Source organism: Pinus tabuliformis, chromosome X, assembly GCF_031772625.1.
Source record: "Pinus tabuliformis cultivar Carrire ecotype Pingquan chromosome X, CPIR1, whole genome shotgun sequence".
NCBI classification, from domain to species: domain Eukaryota; kingdom Viridiplantae; phylum Streptophyta; class Pinopsida; order Pinales; family Pinaceae; genus Pinus; species Pinus tabuliformis.
Window position 1 is genome coordinate 879,283,340 of NC_142308.1, and position 20,997 is coordinate 879,304,336.

Genomic DNA, 20,997 nt, shown 5'->3' on the forward strand with positions numbered 1-20,997 from the left:
TGTATATGGAATTCATAAAGTTATGGGGTCTTATCTTATAAGGTGTCTTAGGAATTAGCCATGTGTTGGGTTTTATCTCAATAGTTAATCGACTTCTCTTTCTAAAGATAATCTTGAAAAATCCTTGTGAAAAACATCTCTAAATTATAATAAAACAAGGTATTGATCTAAATATTACATCACTAAACACTTTTACTATGTGCAATCAACATCTTTGCCTCAAGCAACAGTTTTATTTAATTATTTTGATGAAATGTAGAGACACCTTCCTCTTAATATCATGGATCTCAATCATCATTCCTTGATCATATGAACAAAGCATTATTTTTCTCAAAATAGTCTAAGACAATTTGATGGGCTTCTATCCATTCCATACCAATCATTAGATCATAAGTCCCTAGGGTAGTGGTGTACACTTTCAACCTAGTGGTGCACACTCCCCTAGGTCTACAAAACACTCCTTAGTACTAGGTCCTACTACTTTCTTTACCCAAAAATCATCTCAACCAATTTAAAATCATCATACTTGTAGACTACTAAAACACATTTATCTAATGCATATTAAGAAATAAAACTATCTTTTGCACTAGGATTAAACAATATTTTAAAATTAACATTATTAACAATGTAAACTTTGAAACGGGAACTATAAACTAAAAACAGAAACTTTGGCCAAAGAACCCTGAAAAAGACATGAAAAGCAGTGCTAAAAACGAAAAGTGTGTACACTGGAACGATGGTTCTTTTTTAGGGTCAACTTTGAACATGTTTTAAAAATGGCAGTGAAAACGAATTTTTTGTGCAAAATTTTTGCAAAAAACGCTCTGAAAATGAAAAGTGTTGATATTCGGACGATGACCTTTTTTTTAGGGTCTTTTTCAACATTTTAAAAAAATGTCAGTAAAACCAAATTTTTATGTGCAAAAAACACTCTCAAAACGAAAAGTGTTGATGCTGGAATAACACTTTTTTTTTCTAAGCTAAATTTTCAACATTTTGAAATAATGGTGTAAAATATTTTATCATGACTCCGAAAAACATTAAAATTTCAAAAGAATAATGAAAACATTAAAAAAAAACAACAACGACGAAAAAAACAAAAAAAAGGTTTAAGAAAATAGCAAAGCGTAAATAAAAATATATATTAAAAACAAAACATAAAATTTAAAAAAAAATAATCAGAAAAATGTTAAAGAAAAAAAAAACAAAATTAACCTATAAAAGATAAGAATTAAAAAATTAAAAAAATATAAAGAAATAAATGATAAGAAAACATATTTTCAAAAAAAAAAAAAAAAAAATTAATCTCGTAAACCATAAAAGATTTTGGAGAAAAAGAAACAAAACAAAACAAAATTTAAAACAACTATAAAATTAAATAAAAATAAGAAATTTTTAAAAAATATTAACAAACTATGGCAACAAAAGAAAACAAAAAAACCCAAAAAACAATTAAATTTTAAAAAATATACATATTTTCAAATTAAAAAAAAATAAGCAATACATTTTTTATTAGAAAAAAAAAAAAAAAAACCATCAAAAAACATTTCAAATTTTATATTAAAAAATTAAAAATTAAAAATTTGGATTTGACATTGATTTAAAATTTCGATTAAAAAAAAAAAACTCAATATATTTTTGATTTTTTTTTAAAACAACAATGAAAATATTTTTAAAAAATATATGTTACAAATATATAGAAAATAAAAAATAAAAATAAAAACACAATTAACATATTTAACAAAATTTATTTAAAAAAAAAAAAAAACAATTTTATTGGTCATCGCCTGGTTGCGCCCACGGGTAGTCAAGTGGTGGTTATCTGATTCAGAGAATCAGATAACCACCCCCACGGGGGTCGGGCGGTGGCTATCCGATTCCAAGAATCGAGTAGCCACCCCCATGGGCAGCCCTGTGGTGGCTATCTTATTTCGAGGATCAGATAGCCACCCCCACAGGCGATCGAGCGGTGGCTATCCAATTCCAAGAATCGGATAGCCACCCCCATGGGCAGTCAGGCGGTGGTTATCCGATTCTAAGAATCAGATAGCCACCGCCAAGCCGCCCATGGGGGCGCAACCCTGGGCGGAGGAGCTACATGTAGCTCCGCCGCCTAGGGTCGCACGCCCACGGGCGGCCGAACAGTGGCTTTCTGATTCTCTGAATAGCCACCGCCCGACCACTCGTGGGGGTGGCTATCTGATTCTCAGAATTGGATAGCCACCAACCGACTGCCCATGGGGCGTGACCCTAGGCAACAGAGTTGCATGCATGTATGTTTTTTAAAGTTTTAAATGTAAATATGTGTTTTTTAAGTTTTAAATGTTTTTATTCTTTAAAAATCGAAAATATATGTTTTTTTCTTAATTTTTAAATGGATTTTTTTTTAATCTAAAATATATATATTTTTAAATTATTATTATTATTATTATTTTAATTTGAGTATATTTTGGTTTTTTTAGGTTTATTTTTTTTTATGCTTTTAATTTTGATTTCAATAGGTTTTTTTTTTTTTTTTTGTAGTTTTTTGTTAATGCTTTTTAAAATTTTTCTTTTTTTAGTTACTTAATTTTATAGTCTTTTAACCTTTTTTTTTCCAATTTTTTTTTATGGTTTACGAGATAATTTTTGTTTTACATTTTTTAAGTTTATTTTGTCTTTTTTATATATATTTTTGTATTTGTTTTTTTTATGTCAAAAAAAATTGGACATAAAAATATTTAAAGCGTAAAAAAATGTAACATTTAAAAAAAAATCCACACTTAATACATTAAAAAATTTAAAGTGTAAAAAATTGTTAAATTTAGAAAATAATTATTTACATTTCATACATTAGAAAACTTAAAGTAAAAAAATAGGTCTTTAAAAAAAGGCCCTGATGCAGAATCACCACTTTTTTAAATCAACATGCAAATCACTAACATTCTAAAACGTAATGTACATAAAAAATTTAAAGTGCGAAAAACTATGCTCTAAAAAAATATGTGCTCTGCATCGCCCCTTTTCAAAAGCGGGTCATTTTTTTGCTATCTCTACGTAATGGGTAACAGTGTCAGTTCCCGTTTCAAAGTTTACATTGTTTATTTATTTTACCTTGTGACTAAAATATAATGGATTGATGTTCAATGTATTAGTTATTAATTTCTGCAAATATTTAATGGTTACTACTTACATTCCCCAAGGGGTCATTCCTTCCCTTTGCATGGTACTAGATTTAGACTCTAGGTAATCAAATTGGTAATGATGTCACCAATATCCCCAACAAGAAATGAGGGGTGAAGTCTACATGTTATTATGTGGAGGCATCTAAGCTAAGTTCCTTCCATTCAAGTCGAAAAAATCGTCAAGTCGAAAAATTGAAGTTGGATTTTCCATTCGAGTGAGTTCAGCATGCCACGAAGAGAGTGGATACATAACATGTATGTCATCTTGGTGGAACAAATGGCATGAAGGTGACAGTAGAACCAAGAGACACCTTTCTAAACTAGTGGCATATCGATGCAAGGGAGAAGATAATTGAAACAATGAAATTTTCCTAAGCATCAACCAAATTGAGTGGCATGAGGTGGGCTTAACTTGGGGGTATGCAAGCATTGCGTGATAAGGAGATAGGTGAGCCAATGAGTAAATGAGAAAAATTGAAGTATGGATGGGCAATCCAACCTTATGAAGGAATGCAGGGCTATTGAACTATCGCAATGGTTCAACCAATCATCACAAAAATGTGTAAATATGGTAATGAACCATGAGAGGAGAGAAAAAATCGAATAAAAAAATAAGTGTGATTTCGGCAAATAGACCCAAGACAAGAATGAGTGGAGGAGTGATATGACCTTTTGGGTTGGTTTGTGGTAACACAAATGAGTGGAAGAAGCTGAGGAAGTCTAACTGGCAGCGAAGTGAGGTAGAAGTATCATTAGGGAAAACAGACCAAGAGGGGAACATAGATTCTGGTGACTTGGTATTGTATGTTGTAATTTTTACATGTTGTAAGAAGGAATTGTGCCAAGAGCTTGGTTTCCATTTGTATGTAAATATTGTTGACTTTTAATAAAGAAGTAAGGCCAAAGGGCTATTCCTTTTTACATGTGTTATTGTGGAAGATTGAATACACTTGTGAACTATTGAGATATTGTTGTTTGTATCTCTTTTACATGTTTAAATAATGTAAGAGGATTATGACAATGTAGCTAATTATTCTATGTTGACCAAGTTATGATTCCGCTAAGAAACTAATACATTATATAAGAAAAGTAACATATCATGAGGCATATTATGGCTTAATTAACATTGTATTACACTAGGTAGTTTCGAAACACTCCAATGCCACACGCTCAAGGGGTCACAATGCACCAAAAGAACCTCCTAAACATGTGAAGCACATGGGGTCGTCACAGGTGATATTAGAGTAGCTCATCAATACAAACAAATGTACATGTGCAAGAAAATAGGTATGTTGCATTTTTGTGGTTCTTGTTCACATGAAGATTATTATATGAGAATTGGTGTCTTGGGGAAGGACTAAGACAACCAAAGGCAAAGATTGTGCTTTGTGAACATGGATATTAATAAAAGGCTAGTATTATCACTTGTTGATAGAGGTTCCTTGTTTAACCACCCCTCCCACATTTACCCAATTTCACTAACTTGTAAAGGTAAACATGAGGCGAAGAGCTACCATGACATGACTTGACCTCCAAGTTCCAGTTAAGAGAGTGGATCCTACAAACTGACCACTAACTAATAACTCACAACATCCCTAAGGACAATGAGACCCTTAAGGGCCAAGGAACCACCCCATGTGACCAAACCCTAATTTGGGGCTCATTTTCTCACAACTTAACCCCCAATTTCATCCATGACAAGCGCTCCATGCGGTTATCGGCCTCCAACCACAAGCACAACATTGCTGAGTGTAGTTGTGACCCAAAATGTCCATTATAGAGGGTACGGTGCCGATATCTGAGCCACAATTCCAGGTCAGCCTCTAGACCACTTCCTAGAACTTCCTTAGACTTCTCAAAATCATTATTGACATGACAACAAGGCTAAACATTTAAACTTGAAGTTAGAAATTAGCCTAGACTACCTAGAACATAACAAACATTTCATCAAATATATGGAAAACATGTAAGTTACAGGTCGTGAATGCATATTTGATCATAAAGGTATAAGATTCATCTAAGAATCACCAAGAAGGACATATATGATCTCCACATAGCTGCAACAACACTTACTAGTCCATACATTCATCAATCAATCAATCGCTAAACAATTCATGACAAGAGCCATCAAAGATGTGCATCATGTGAACAACATATAGCCAGAAAATAACCAACATATAAACCATGGAAACTCATCCATAACATCTCCAAAACAATCACTAAAAATGTACATGAATCACAATAGAAGAATAGCTCTTATAAGCATATGAAAATGCCAACCAAGTCAGAGACTTCCACGTACTTGACCATAGATTGGGTTGAACCAAATCTCTCTTTCAGCCAATCACCCCCATGTCATTTTCCAAGCATGAATGTGGGATCTCATGGAATAAACCAAATGAAACCAAACCAGGGCTTCTAGAGGACAAACCATCTCAACTCTCAACTAGTGATTCCACCTCATGATTAAACATCACGAACACCAACCAGATCCATCTCTACTATAATTGTCTAGGACTCTAGGAAATAGTAACTCAACCCACAACCTTCCATGGCTCCAGAGTTTTCTCCAACTTGGCTCTAGGGATTAATAACTCTATACACCAAGGGCTCCAAAGTGTTTATCCCAACCTATACTCTAGGACTAGTAGCTCAACCCAAGTTGTTCTAGGGATTCCAGAGCATTTGTTCCAACTCGCAGCCATAAGAAATTATGAGCACCAACTAGAAAATAATCAACTGGAAAAAACACACAACACCCTCTCTAACCAGGAAATGGCAAGGAAAGGCTAAAACCACTACCAATCCAGCCTATTCTCCATGCCAATGACAACACATAATAAAAAAACCACATGCATCTACCATGCATCCATAAATCAACAAGGAAACCACACATGTAACCTATTACCTACTAAGCAATCTCATTGTAGTTGTTTATCCACATGTTCCCTTGCGCTTTCATGCTTTCCTTTGCCTTATTTCTCCAAATCCAATTGAATACCAGAGTGCTCCAAGCATGCTCCAAGAATGCTCTATGTGTGCAAGAGTATGAGAGAATGATTAAATAGAATAGTGCTCCAAAACTAAACTGAAAAAATGTTGTGAATTAATCCTCAAAATCTTTTTTATCATTGAGGCCTCAATTTTCATTATTTTCCTTCAATTTTCCTTTCATGCAATTTTTTTAACCTTTCATCTCCCTTTTCTCCTATTTTCCTTTATTTCATAAATAAAATGTCAATTAATGCCACTTTGCCTTTGTCAATGCCTTTGCCAATTTCCATAGCCATTAATTAATCACTAGTGATACCCCATCACTATGTTTTGCCCAATATTAAGCTTGGAATACATGCCCGTGACCATGGTCTTATTTTATTTTCATAGAAAATCAACTAGGGGTTGTTACAAACCCGTCCCCCTTGGGGGAACACTATCATCGGTTTTCAATGACACTTATAAACAAACAAAACACATGCTTCCCATGGAGCTTTATAACACAACTTGATGTGGTATTTACATACATATGCATATATATAGACATAAAAAACACAACATCAAACACATATATCATAATACATATGCTCAACTAGTGAATAGAGACAGATACATAGCTCGCATTTGGTCAACCATATCCCATGTAGCTTCATTAGGCCCAAAGTCCTTCCACTATACTTTAACTTTCTCAATTTCTCGAATGTGGAGCACGAGCATCTTTCGCTACAAAATGAACTAAGGTTCCAGCTGGAATTCTCCTTCTGACTCCACCTCTAATATAAACTAGTCAATCACATGATCAACATCCTTCACATATATTTTAAGAAATGACACATGGAAAACATCATGGACTTTCATTGTTGGAGGCAATATTGCAAGTTGGTAGGCCACTGTTCCAATCCTCTCAAGGATCTTGAAAGGCCTGCAATATCCAGGTGTCATCTTGGCACATGTTCCAATCCTCAAGGAGCACCTTTTTGCCTTGATGCGCAAGTACACATGTTCCCCAACCTGGAACTCTTTAAATGCCCTATGTTGATATGCATAAATCTTATGCATATCATTTTTGCCTTTAGATTCTTCTTAATGACCTACATTTCTTGTTCCATATCTGCCAACATGTCTGATCCAATCAATACCTTGTTCACTGGATCAATCCAACTAATGGGAGTGTTACAACTTTGCTCGTAAAGTGCCTCAAATAGACTCATCTTCAGAGACTTCTGAGACCCGTTAGTATATGAAAATTCTACTAGTGGAAGGTACTCTTCCCACTTCCATTGCTGATGCATAACATACATTCTCAACATGTCCTCTAGAATCTTGTTGACCCTCTTTGTTTTTCCATATTTTTGTGGGAGTCAAGTTGTGCTAAAATCTAACTCTATCCCCAAACCTTTAAACAATTCTTTCCAAAACCTAGAAGTGAACTTGGCATCTTTGTCCGACAAAATCTTCCTAGGAATACCATGCAATCTCACTATCTCCCTAATGAAAATTTGAGCTATGTCACTGGTTGAGTTTGTAGAATTAACTACAACGAAATGAGCTACCTTGGCCAACCTGTCAACCACAACCATAATATAATCATGTTTCTTCTCTGTCCTCGACACACCTATAATGAAGTCAATGGAAATGACCTCCCATTTCCACTTTGGAACCAGAATCGGTTGCAATAAAACACCTAGATGCTTACACTTTTCTTTTACCTGTTGATAATCCAAACATTTTTCTACATGCTCAGCCACCTCTTTTTTCAATTTTGGCCAGTGATAGACTTTCTTAACCATTGTCAATGTCTTCTAATATCTCAGGTGAACGAAAAATGGCTTGACATGAAATTCCCTCAAGATAAGCTTCATGAGCTCATTGTTGTTTGTCACATAGATCTTGTCCCTAAATGTAACCAAACCATATGTCATGAGATAATAATCTGAATCTTGATCACCTGTAACCGATTGTTGTAACATGTGTTTAAGTTGCTGGTACTTGTCATCCCGCTATCCTGACTATAAGATCCACTCCTGCAAGTCTATCCCATATGAACTCACAGTTGCAATGTGATTTACCCATACTCTTCAAATATGAGCATCTACAACCTTGTTCTCTTTACCCTTAATGTACCTAGTCTCAAAGTCAAAATCATTGAGCATAGCCAACCACCTAACTTGCCTAGCATTCATATTAGGTTGGTCAAACAAGTACCTCAGCCCACTATGATCACTCATTAAAATGAACCTCTTGTCAAGAATATAATGTCTCCACATATTCAAGGCATGTATGATCACTTCCAACTCAAGGTCATGAGTCACATAATCCTACTCTAGCTCATTCAGTTTCCTTGACTCATAGCATACTATCTATCCCTCCTACATCTAGACTCCACTAAGTCCTCTCTTACAACTACTTCAACTGCTCAAAACTAGTTATGCAGTCTTCTGTCCATTCAAACTTCTTGCCTTTTTGCTACAAATATGTAATAAGATAGGAAATCTGTGAGAAGTTCTTGATAAATGTCTTGTAGTAACTTTATTATCCCATGAATTATTTAACCTCCTCCACATTCATAGGAGTTTTCCATTCCATGATAGCTCGAATCTCTTCGGGGTCCACTGCTATACCTTCCATGGAAACCACATGCCCCAAGTAATGAACTTTTATCTAGGATAAATTGTACTTACTAAGTTTAGAATATAACTGATGCCCTCTAAGAAACCTTAATGTTTTTTCTAAGTGTTCTGCATGCTCTTCCTCATTCTTAGAATATATCAATATATCATCAATGAACACTATCACAAATTTGTCTAGATAAAGACGCAATACACTATTAATCAAACACATGAAAGTAGTTGGAGAATTAGACAAACCAAAAGGAACTACTACAAACTCATAATGCTCATACCTGGTCAGAATGTGGTTTTGTAGTTTTCCTCTTCTTTGATGCATACTTGATGACATCCCGATCTCAAATCAATCTTCGAGAACACTGCTACTCTTCAATTGATCAAATAAGACATCGATCCTCAGCAATGGATATATGTTCTTAATCATCACCTTGTTAAACTTCTTGTAATCAATACATAACTTGAGAGTACCATCCTTCTTCTTCACAAACAATAATGGTGCACCCCAAGATGATACACTTGGCCTAATGTATCACTTGTCAAGCATATCCTTCAACTACAACTTTAGTTCCTCTAACTCTGGAGTGCTCATCCTGTAATGTTCCTTCATTGTTTTTGTTTCTCCTGGTATCAAGTCAATAGAAAATTCCACTTCCCTATGAGGTGGTAACTCTAAAATCTCTATGAGAAATACATCTTGAAACTGCGGCTAAATCAGATACTTCTTTAGCACTTCAACATCCTCAACATCCTTTCTTTTTTCACTAAAAATATGAACTGGAAACAATACACATCCTTTCCTACTACTGCACTTTTCCTACATAGTTGTAACCATTCTTACTAACGTAGGCTTCTTCTTAATCTATAATATTCTCTTCTCTCCATCATTATCCAAGAACTAAATAACATTATCATAGCAATCTACCTTAGTCCTGTGAATGTACAACCAATCCATACCTAGTAGCATATTGTATGATCCCAATGGAAGCACATTTACATGCATTGATGTATACATACCGTTCAACTCAAAAACACAAGATCTTACCCAATGATGAACTCTTTTCTTAGTACTTGTAGCCAATTGCACCAACCAAGACTCTACATGCACTTCTTTATTCAAGAAGCACTTATCCACCAAGTCAAGACTAATACAACTATCATTAGATCCAAGTTAAATCAGAATAGAAATGACTTGATCACAAAGCTTACATTCCATCTTGATAATAGATGCCTAATGATCATCATGCCTATTAACCAATGCTTCATAAATCCAAGGAATACTCTATCCAATATCACCAATTGTTTGTGCCTCCTGAGCACTATACATTTTCGATTTTCCACCCTGATGTTGTGGACAAGCTCTGCTATAATGATCCTTTCCACAAGTCCAACACTGCAAATGCTTCCTACCATCACCCTTGTTCTACTCCTCATAATGAAATCCCTATCCTCTGTCAATTGCATTGAATTTATTTTATGGTGTTGCATTCTCCTAGCTTTTGTCTGTATCCTGAGGTTTTCCTCTCTTCTTGGGCCACTTTCCTTTATTCTTCTCATTACCTTTCCAATCATGCTTTGACTCAATCTTGTGCTTCAATTTCTCATAACCGTGCTTCAACTCTATGATATCTTCCTCCAACAATCTAGGCTCATCAAACTCAATCATGTCCTTCAATGATACTAGAAACTCACTAATGAATCTCTGAGTCTTTTCTTTTCCCTCCTTAAGATAAGGCACATATCTCAACAAATCTAGGAACCTGCTAGTATACTCCTAACCGGTCATAGATACCATCTTCAACTCATAGAACTCCTTTGCCTTGTCATCATATTATCTTTCACATAAATACTTATTCCTAAAAAGTATCTTGAACTCACTCCAAGTCAAATCCTCTTATTGAATGCCTCTGACATTCTTTACATCTTCCCACCAAATGTATGTTTTTCCTTTAAGACTAAAAGTAGTTATCCTGACTTTCATATTTTCTAAATAATCATGCAATATGAAAAACATATTCATCCCAAGAAACCAAGCTTCTACATCTTATGACTTCTTCATTTCTCCATCAAATGTAGGAGGCTTTTCTTTCTTGAACTCCTCTATAAAGTATTGCTTCTCACTCCTCCTATACATATGGTGACGGTGATGATAATGATGTCTCTCTAAACCATAACTAGAATAAAACCCATGGTCATTACCCCTCATATTTGGTTTATCCAAGAACCTACCATCTCTGACTATGTCTTCCCTGTCAAACATGTATCTTTATTGAGATTTGCTACCATCTGCCCCATTATTCTTTTCCTCATATCCATGACTAATCCTAAGAAGACCCTATATCTGCAAATCTAATAATCTCTGAAGGATGATTGCATTAACTTCCGCTTGATTTTCCTGTGCTCTGGAAATTTTTTCATATGACTGAATGATCTTGTCATTATCATCATTACAAATTCTAATCTTTGTTTTCAAACTTCTCAATGCATCTGCTATGTCAGGAGGTACTCATCAAATGTTGTTCATCTGATCTGTAGGGAGAATCATGTAAATTGTAGTCCACCATTTTTCTATTCATATTGATCTTCTTCTTCCTCCAAACATACCATGTAAGATAAACCAAATATAAACATGATCAAACATACCTCAATGCAGTTCAGGGGAGTTTATCTCATCTGCAAAATCAATCCATATTAGCACAACATATGTATATATAATGATATCAACATATCAATCATCTCAACATCAACATAATCAACCCCTACATGATGGCACTACTATAACAATGATTATCACAATGCATGCATGATGAACACATAGACAACTGATATGCGTGCATGAAAAACACATTTTTCCCATCTAGTCCAAGTGTTTAACCGGGGAACTTTGATACCAAACTATAACCACCCCTCCCACATTTACCCAATGTCACTAAACTTCCAAGGTAAACATGAGACACAAAGTTAATGTGACCTAATCCTACCTCCAATTTTCAATTAAGGGAGTGAGGCCTACAAACTAACCACTAAATAACAACTCACAACATCCCTCATGGTTACAGGACTCTCAGGGGCCAAAGAACCACCCCAGGTGACTAAACCCTGAGTTGGGGCTCCTTTTCTCACAAATTAACCCCTAACCACATGCATGACAAGGCCTCCATGCAATTATAGGCCTCCAACCACATGCACAACACTTCCTAAGTGCGATTGTGATCTAAAATGCCTAGTTCAGAGGGTGCAATTTTGAGATCTGAGCCACAATTTTAGGTCAGCCTCCAGACCACTACACAGAACTACCTAAGACTTCTCAAAATAATTATTGACATAAAAACAAGGCTAAATATTCAAACTTAAAGGCAAGATTTGGCCTAGACTTCTTAGAACATAATATACATTTCGTCAAACACATGGGAAACATGTAATCTATAGGTCATGAATGCATATTTGATCATAAAGGTCTAGGGTTCATTTGAGAATCACTAAGAAGGCCCTATTCCCTCTCCACATAATTGCATCAACACTTATTAGTCCATACATTCATCAATCGATCAATAGCTAAACAATTCATGAAAATATCAATAGAAGATACACATCATATGAACAACATATAGCCATAAAATAACCAGCATATAAACCATGGTAACTCATCCATAACATCGCCAACACAATCACTACAAATGTACATGAATCACAATAGAAGAATAACTCTTATTAACATATTAAAATACCAACCAAGTCACGGACTTATATGTACCACCCAACCATATATTAGGCTGAACCAAATGTATCTTTCAACCAATCACCCTCGTGCCATATTCCAAGCATGAATGTGTGATCTCATGGAATAAACCAAACAAAACCAAACCAGGGCTTCAAGAGGCCAAAAAACCTCAACCCTCAACCAATGATTCCACCTCATGGTCAGATATCACTAACACCAAGAAGATCGGTCTCTACCCAAGGTGTCAAGGGCTCCAAGAACTAGTAACTCAACCCACAGCTTTACAGGGCTCTAGAGCATTTGTCCAACCTAGCTCCAAGGACTAGTAACTCAACCCACAAAGGGATCCAAATAATTTATCCCAACCTAGGTTGCATGACTAGTAACTCAACCCAAGTTTTTCCATGGCAAAGTGTTTGTTCCAACCCACATCCATAGGGAATTATGAGCACCAACCAGAAAACAATCAAGTGGAAAAAACCCACAACACCATGGCTAACTAGGAAATGGCAAGGAAAGGCTAAAACCATTGTCAATCTAGGCAATCCTTCATGCCAATAGCAACACATAATCAAAAAACCACATGCATCTACCTTGCATCCACAAATCAACAAGGAAATCACACATGCATCTTGTTACCTTCCAAGAAATCTCATTGTAGTTGTTGATCCACCTATTCCCTTGCACTTTCTTGCTTTCCTTTTACCTCTTTCTCCAAATTCAAGTGCATACTAGAGTGATCCAAGCATGCTCCAAGAATTCTCCAAGTTTGCAAGAGTATGAGAGAATGAGTGAATAGAAGAGAGCTCCAAAATTAAACTGACAAAACATTGTGAACTAATCCTCATGAGCCTTTTTGTCATTGAGGAATCTATTTTCTTCATTTTTCCTTAAATTTCCCTCTCATGCAAATTTGTTACCTTTCATCTCCCTTTTCTCCTATTTTCCTTTATTTCATAAATAAAATGTCATTTAATGCCACTTTTCCTTTTCAAATTTCCATGGCCATTAATTAGTCACTTGTGATACCCCATCACCATGTTTTTCCAAACATTCAGTTTCGAGTACACGTCTCGTGACCTTGGCCTTATTTTATTTACATAGAAAATCAACCAGGGGTTGTTAGACCTTGTACAATTTTACGAAGGCCAGTTTGGCAGAGCAACTTGGATTATAGGTAGTGTTATCACAAAAAAATGATTATCTAGTCTTACTTTACTAGATGGATCGAATTACACCATGTAAGGCCAATTTTACCATAGTAAAATTGCTTTCACTGTGAGAAATTACTTAATAAACCACATTTGTTGAGAAATTTATAGTTAAACTCGTGAATAATAATTAAATAAATCATTATTTATTTAATTATCTTCTAGGAATAATTAATTAAACCATTTTTTAATTAATATGCCTTGTCATATTTGACCCAGTTATGAAAAATAAATAGATAAATTATTAATTATCTTATTTTTCTCCATGAATAATTAATTAATCACTAATTAATTATTATTCCTTGTCAATCTTGCCTAAATCCCTTAGGAATAATTAAATGTTAAACACATACATGGCAACAACAGAGTATGAATGATAAGCATGAGAGTGTGTCTATTATTAACAAATGATATACATTTATAGTACATTCATATGACCTTTGGTTTCGTATTCCAAGGTCTCTTGGACTTCCTTAGACCATTCAGCTTCAACACCAACCCTTAAAGGATTACGTGTCCAACATTCCCCCCCTCAATCCAAAGGGTTATGTATGATTCCAAGAAGAGAGTTGTAATACAAAACGTGCAAAAATGCATGGTAGCACTAGGCTGAATGTGCTCTCTGAAATGTTGGTATAAGGGAGGTGGTTTAAGGATGACCACCAACACTGGAATTCTTAGTGCAATTCCTAGAACTCTTCCAAAACTGGCATGAAGCTTAGGTCTTCTGCTAGAGGAAGTGCTCCTGATGTTTTGAAGAGGGAAACCTTCAACCAATAAAGGGAGGTCTCACCCCGCATAAAAGGGAGAACCTCAACCTGAAAAGGGAGGTCTCAACCTGTGATGTTTTAAGGATGACCAACAACTCTGGAATGCTTAATGAAATTCCTGGAACTCTTTCAAAACTGGAAAGAAGCTGGAGCCTTCTGCTAGAGGAAGTGTCCCTAATTCTTTGAGGAGGCATCACCAATTGAGGGCATGATCAGGGGCATCTTTGTCTCTGGCTACAACTCTGAATCTGGTATGACAGGGTGTGGCTCAGGCTCACTTGATGTGGCTTTGAAGCTTGTAGATGACCATCATTTCCCCCCTGTCGGATACAAGGTGAGATGATGGAGAAAACTCAACTGCAAGATTGTTCAATACTCTAGAACAAGTTCGGAAATATGACTGAAATATCTTCTTGGTTGTTGATGCCCATTGCCAAGAAGCGATCCATCCAAGATGAATCTTTATTCTTGCAGGAGGCTTGTTTTTGAAGAATATGTTTGAATAATGACTAGTTTTATGACAGTTCTTACATGGATGAAGATCAAAACAGTGATCTTTCACATGGCCAACTCGGTCACAGTGTTGGCATTTCACAATCTGTTGTTGTTGCTGTGGAAGAGGAGCAAAATCTGGAACAGTTGAAGGTGAACTGTCATGAAGGAATCCAACACTCTAAAACTGGATGGGCTTTGAGTAATATGGAATATGAAAGAACACGTCCTTGTCATATTCAAGACTAGTTATGTGCTTGTCGTGGACAAGCTCTTCCCAAGGTCTGATGACCAACTTGGGAAGTGCAGACTGAATTTCTGCAAATTGGCACTTGATGGGGATCAAACTCAACATTACTGACTTGATGACTTGTTGGTTGTTGATAGGATCCTGTTTCAAAGTCAAATAAGGGATTGTTCTGAACAAGTTCAGAAGGATGTATTTTCTGTTGTAACTCCTCTTGCTGTAGCTTTGTCTCAAGCTGCAAAAAATCAATTTTGTCTTGTGCATTTTACAAGCAAGTTTGAATTTTAAAAAGAGTTTCCTTACTAACTTTTACCATCCCATCAACAGTGGAATAGATTAGACTATCCAATAACTATAATGCATCATCAATTTTCTCCATTTCATAACAATGTTGCACATATATCTCACACAATGCCAAATAGCCGCAACTTTAAAGAATATAAACGGTCCCCAATGCTTATGAACATTGAACTCTGTCGTTCCCAAAAATCCTCCAATATATTCACTTTCAAAGAAAAAATGATGGCTATCAAAACTTCAACAACTATTGCACCATGTCATGGACAAGACTTGAATGCTCATATATATAAATTCTTTGAAGGGTACGAACCAATATTCTCTGAACTTGCCACTTTCTTCAAAGAAAACAATCTGCTCTCAATACTCATATAAATGGGACAATCATTGGAGATGTAGGCCTTCATGAAACTTCTCACTTCTTTTGGAATAGTATTGAGATATTGGTAAAGGATGAGTTATGCAAGTTTGTTCTTGTAATTTCATGTCATAGGCAAACACTTAAATTATGTTGCTTCATTGTACTTGAATAAAAAAGAAGTTATTGTTGAAACCCAACAAGACATCCACATTACAGTCAATCCTACGTTGGATAGTGGAACACGAGGCTGCTCCTTCATTGCATTCTAGCTACAAAGTTTCTCTTTCAATATAATGACCCAACATTATGCTTCAGTTTAAATGCGATGCGCGAAGGGGGAGATACCACCAACACTAATCTCCACAAAATAACAAGTTCTAGATCTCCTCCAGATTTATTGAATTATCGTGCAGGGAAGAATTCAGTTATATGAGCGGTCAATGTATGACCAGTGTAACCAGAATGTATGGACAATAATTATAGACAAAGGAGGTATATAACCAGCGTTCAAGAGTCGGGTCCCACACCATTAAACAGAGTTAGATTCAACGTAATCAAGTATTGCGGTGGGAAGAGACTGCCTAATGGAGTTTGATTAAGAGGAGATATCAATGTGTTATTACTTGGTGATCCATCCACCATGAAATCATCGTTCCTTAAATTTGTTGAGAAGACAGCCCTGGTTGTTGTTTACACTTCTGGAAAAGGTTCATCTGCTACTGGTCTAACAACTTCATGCCAGAAATATTGAAATGAAATTGGAGAATACTTAGAGTGGTGCATCAATAATCACAACAACCAATGCTTATCTCCACTTTCCTCTCCTCCATTTTCAAGCCCTAGTACCAACCAACAATGTCCATAGGATAAAAGAAGCTGAGTTGTCTAGAGATATCGCTACAAGCTATTGGGATGTTGTAATGCTTGATCATTTGGAAACGAAATATACAAATGCTATTTTTTTGTTATATCCCAGTGGGAGAAGTACAGGACTCTAGCAGAACCCATGGATATTCATTTCTAGAGGGCTTTTCTCGCTGCAGATTGGGAATCGATTCTTTCCTTGGGTGTCATGAAACATCATTACCAAAGTGGGGATTTGTGCAAGGAAGGGGGCGACATGCAGATGCAAATGCAAATGGCTACGTTGAGCAGTGTAGAATGATTTGCAGATCAAATGAAGGAGAGAGGAGGAGGAGCAATGCAAAGTAGTGGCATAATCGGCAAGGATGTGTGCCACGACCAGGTCATTTGCCCCAAACCTCTCAGAATGGCCATTGCCCCCTATACAACCAAGGAAATTTATAGATCTCGATGTCGAATTCAAAGCCAATCAACATTACAATGTGAAGAGGAGCCAAGCTATGAGATTTTAGATATTTTTCTTAACAAGAGTGGGTGTGGAGACCAAGAAAATGTTGCAAATAAAGAGAGTACTGCTATTTGGTGGTATGCAGAGAGCAAAGAGCGGAGGAAGGAGAGTAGAGAGCATAATATGAGAGAGGGCTCAGCTAGCTCGGCATACAGGATCTCCTGATAGTCAAGGAGGCCTCTGGTGAGCCTGTCGGATTCCTTGAACGAGCTCAGCTCCCACAATAGTTTGACTGCTACTGTGATCGGTTCTCCTACAATAGTCTCGGTAACAACCCATTCAACGCACAAAAAACAGAGAATAAACCACGTACATGACTTCCTTACTGTAATTGAGCATAGCCCTTCTCAAAATAAACCAGCACTGGTTACGACTTTCGTGGCAACAATTCAATGCATCGGAGTCTTCAACGCACCAAGCGACATCGCATAAATGATTCAACACATAATATAATAGATAAAGTAGGATATTCGACTGTGACTATTCGACTTTCACAACCAGTGCAATTAATATAGCTCTATTCAACTTGGCAAAAAATCTATTCAAATATCAACGTACACACAAGACTGGAATAACAACGCATAGAAATCAAATGAAATACTGAGAGTGTGAGAGTGTGGCGTTATACATACTGTGTCATTTGATGACAAGTCAGAGGTGTGTTCTTGTGAGGGCAGAGATGGCAGGTTTGAGCAAGAAGGAGCGGTTTTTTTTTTGGCTGCAGATAGACTAAAATGGCATTTTTTGAGAATGAAACCGATTTCTCTGAGCGAAAATTATGGTTGGCAAAGTAATGCCTATTGTGGTCGGACTAGTACGCAAATTGATAGAATGCACCAGAGTTAGTAATATTTTCTTTTCATTCTTAACATAGGTGCAGGTGACAAAGCAATGGCAAGGCTGAGAAATGTTAACTCTGCCTTGACAAATTCCCAGAAACACACAAACCTACAAACTTCATTGAGACAAATAAGCACAGATTTACACAGGCCACAAAAACAAGTGACTCACACAAGATTGAGCAAGTTTTGAACGTACTAGCTCTGATACCATGTTAAACACATACATGGCAGCAACAGAGTATGAATGATAAGAATGAGAGTGTATCTATTATTAACAAATGATATACATTTATAGTACATTCATATGACCTTTGGTTTCATATTCCAAGGTCTCTTGGACTTCCTTAGACTATTCAACTTCCACACCAACCCTTAGAGGATTAGGTGTCCAACATTAAATAAATCATTATTTGTTTATTATTCCTTAACTATATTTCTTGAGATGATAAATAAATCATTTATTTATTTATTATTTCTAAATAAAAGTTTAAATGATTTTTCCCTCCTAACCAAATATAATAAAATATTCCAAGTGGTTATTCCTAGAATGGGGTTAATAATATTTTATTATTGCTCATTATTCGAGGATAACATAATATTTTGTTATAAATAGAAGGGTTTTCCATTCATTATTCACTTTCGATCATTTTCGTTGTTGTAACTCTAATTATTATCAATGTCACACACCATTTTTCTTTTCCATTTGAGTTCTCACTGAGCTCAAACATCTTATTTGATGGGTTTATACATTATAGAGGAGAGGAACTCTACATAAGCTAAAGACATTTGAGGATAACCAAGAACCCATCCCATAAAGGGGGACCAGTAACATTTATTTGTTCCTTTCACAGGTGTTGTTAAATAAAATATATTCTTTATATATCTAGTTTCCATTGGATTATTGGAGTTACCCTCATTTATTACTATTTCATTTTTTTGTTTAACTATGATTGTGGCATAGGTCAGGGCTTTGACAGGTTTTCTTTCTATCATTTGTTGCAGATATACAATGTTTAGCAGCCATTTATATTGTTAAGAATGTTTGTCATCCACAATCTCAGGTGATCTATTTTCGTACACATATGAGAAGAAAACACTATAACAAAATTTCTGACTCCACTAGGGTTTTTTTGGTTGTCGCTACAAATTGGCGACTCCACTGCGTTTTTAATTCTGATCCAAAAACCTGGGTGACCTTCAGTTTTTAGCTTAGGTTTTTTCTTTTTTCAGTCTCTTAATGTTGTTTACTAGCTTTCTAACCCTAGATCAGTCAAATTTCTAACTTCCATAAGTTTTCTGGTCTTTTCCACAGGTCACAGGAACCAACTGCGATAGAGACGACAAATTTTTCCGAGACTTGCTGACCGAGAATCAAGGAGTAGAAATCACACTTTTCTACCCCAAAAGTGCAATCTGGAGGTCCAGAGTGCACTTTCTGGCCCAAAAAGTGTGATATCCCAGGAATCAGGTCAGTACTTGCGATTTTAGATTTTTTGGGATTTTTTCCGATCTGTTTCTTGGTTTCACCGAGAGATGTTTGATGGGTTGGTTGACCACTGTCTCACCCTTATTAGGCATTGATCTACTATGTTTTGATAGTCAAAGTGTAATTTAGCCCCTTAGGGCTTCTTGTACGCTTCCACCTTTATAGGAGGAGTTTAGCTAAGTAAGAAGTCTGAGTTTCTGCTTAAATTTCAACCATATTTTCTAGAGTTGTACCTTCCTTTTTTAGATCTTCATAGATATGTTGTTTCCATCCAAAGTTTCATCTTAAACCTTGTTTGTTCATTTGCCTTGGGGTCCCATTTGTTGCCATAAGTTTCACACCCATCTCCCTATCTTTTTGCAGCAATTTTCCTCTCTGGTGTTTTGTTGTTGCACCACCTTCAAGCAGCATAGTGTCATGTGATCCCAGTCACACCGAGGCTTAGATATATTGTCATTTTTAGTGTGTTTTCAGTTGAATCCACCACCAACCAACACAGTGTTTGAAAACCCAGTTTGGGTGGGGTTTATTTAATTGATTTGTTGTTCATTTTTTGCTTTTAATTTCAGTTAATTTTAGCAATATTTTTTCTTTTTCAAACAAGATCTGGTCTTAATTAATAAACACACTTGCACACATAAGCACATCTTAAGCAAAGGGAGCTTTTTTTACACCGCCAAGCCAAGACTTAAATTAATTAATTTATCTCCCCACACAGAGACAAAAACATCTGGTCAATATCCCTTCACCATTTCCTTGTCACTTGTGTCTTACCACCATTGTGCCACCAAGGCATTTGTCGTGGAGACTCTTAGGCCTTCATCCCCCATTTCCACTTGGGCATATTACTCCTCCAAACAGGGTCCGAGTTCATAGTTCCCCGAGGCCCCATAGCGAATCTTCTTCTGGTTCACCTAATTCCTCATCTAATTTCAAGCTTCCTTCATCGCACACTGTCACCATGTTTGGACCCACTGTTAGTGTAGGAACCCAACCTAGTGTTGGCTCTAGTTCTACCCTGGTAGTCATATCTAGCAGAACCATTCTGACATCTCCCATGCTACCTTTCATGGTTGGGTTAAGTCTCCTGGATTTTAGCCAATTGATAAATGACCCTATTCATCATGATGATGGTTGGCTAGCTATGTCGACTAAGCTTCCCTCTAACATTCCCAAGTTTGAGGGTAATTTTGGAGAGGACCATACCAATCACGTCCACTCCTTCCATATGTGGGTTTCATCCAATTCAGTCACTGATGATTCCATTCATTTTCGGATGTTATAATGCACGCTCGCTGGAGATGCTACAAAATGGTATGTAGACCATCCCGCCGCATCTCATTCCATTTTTGCGATGCTTGCTAAAGCATTCCTTTCATATTTTCAATTACCTCTCTGATGCGACACTAGTATAGA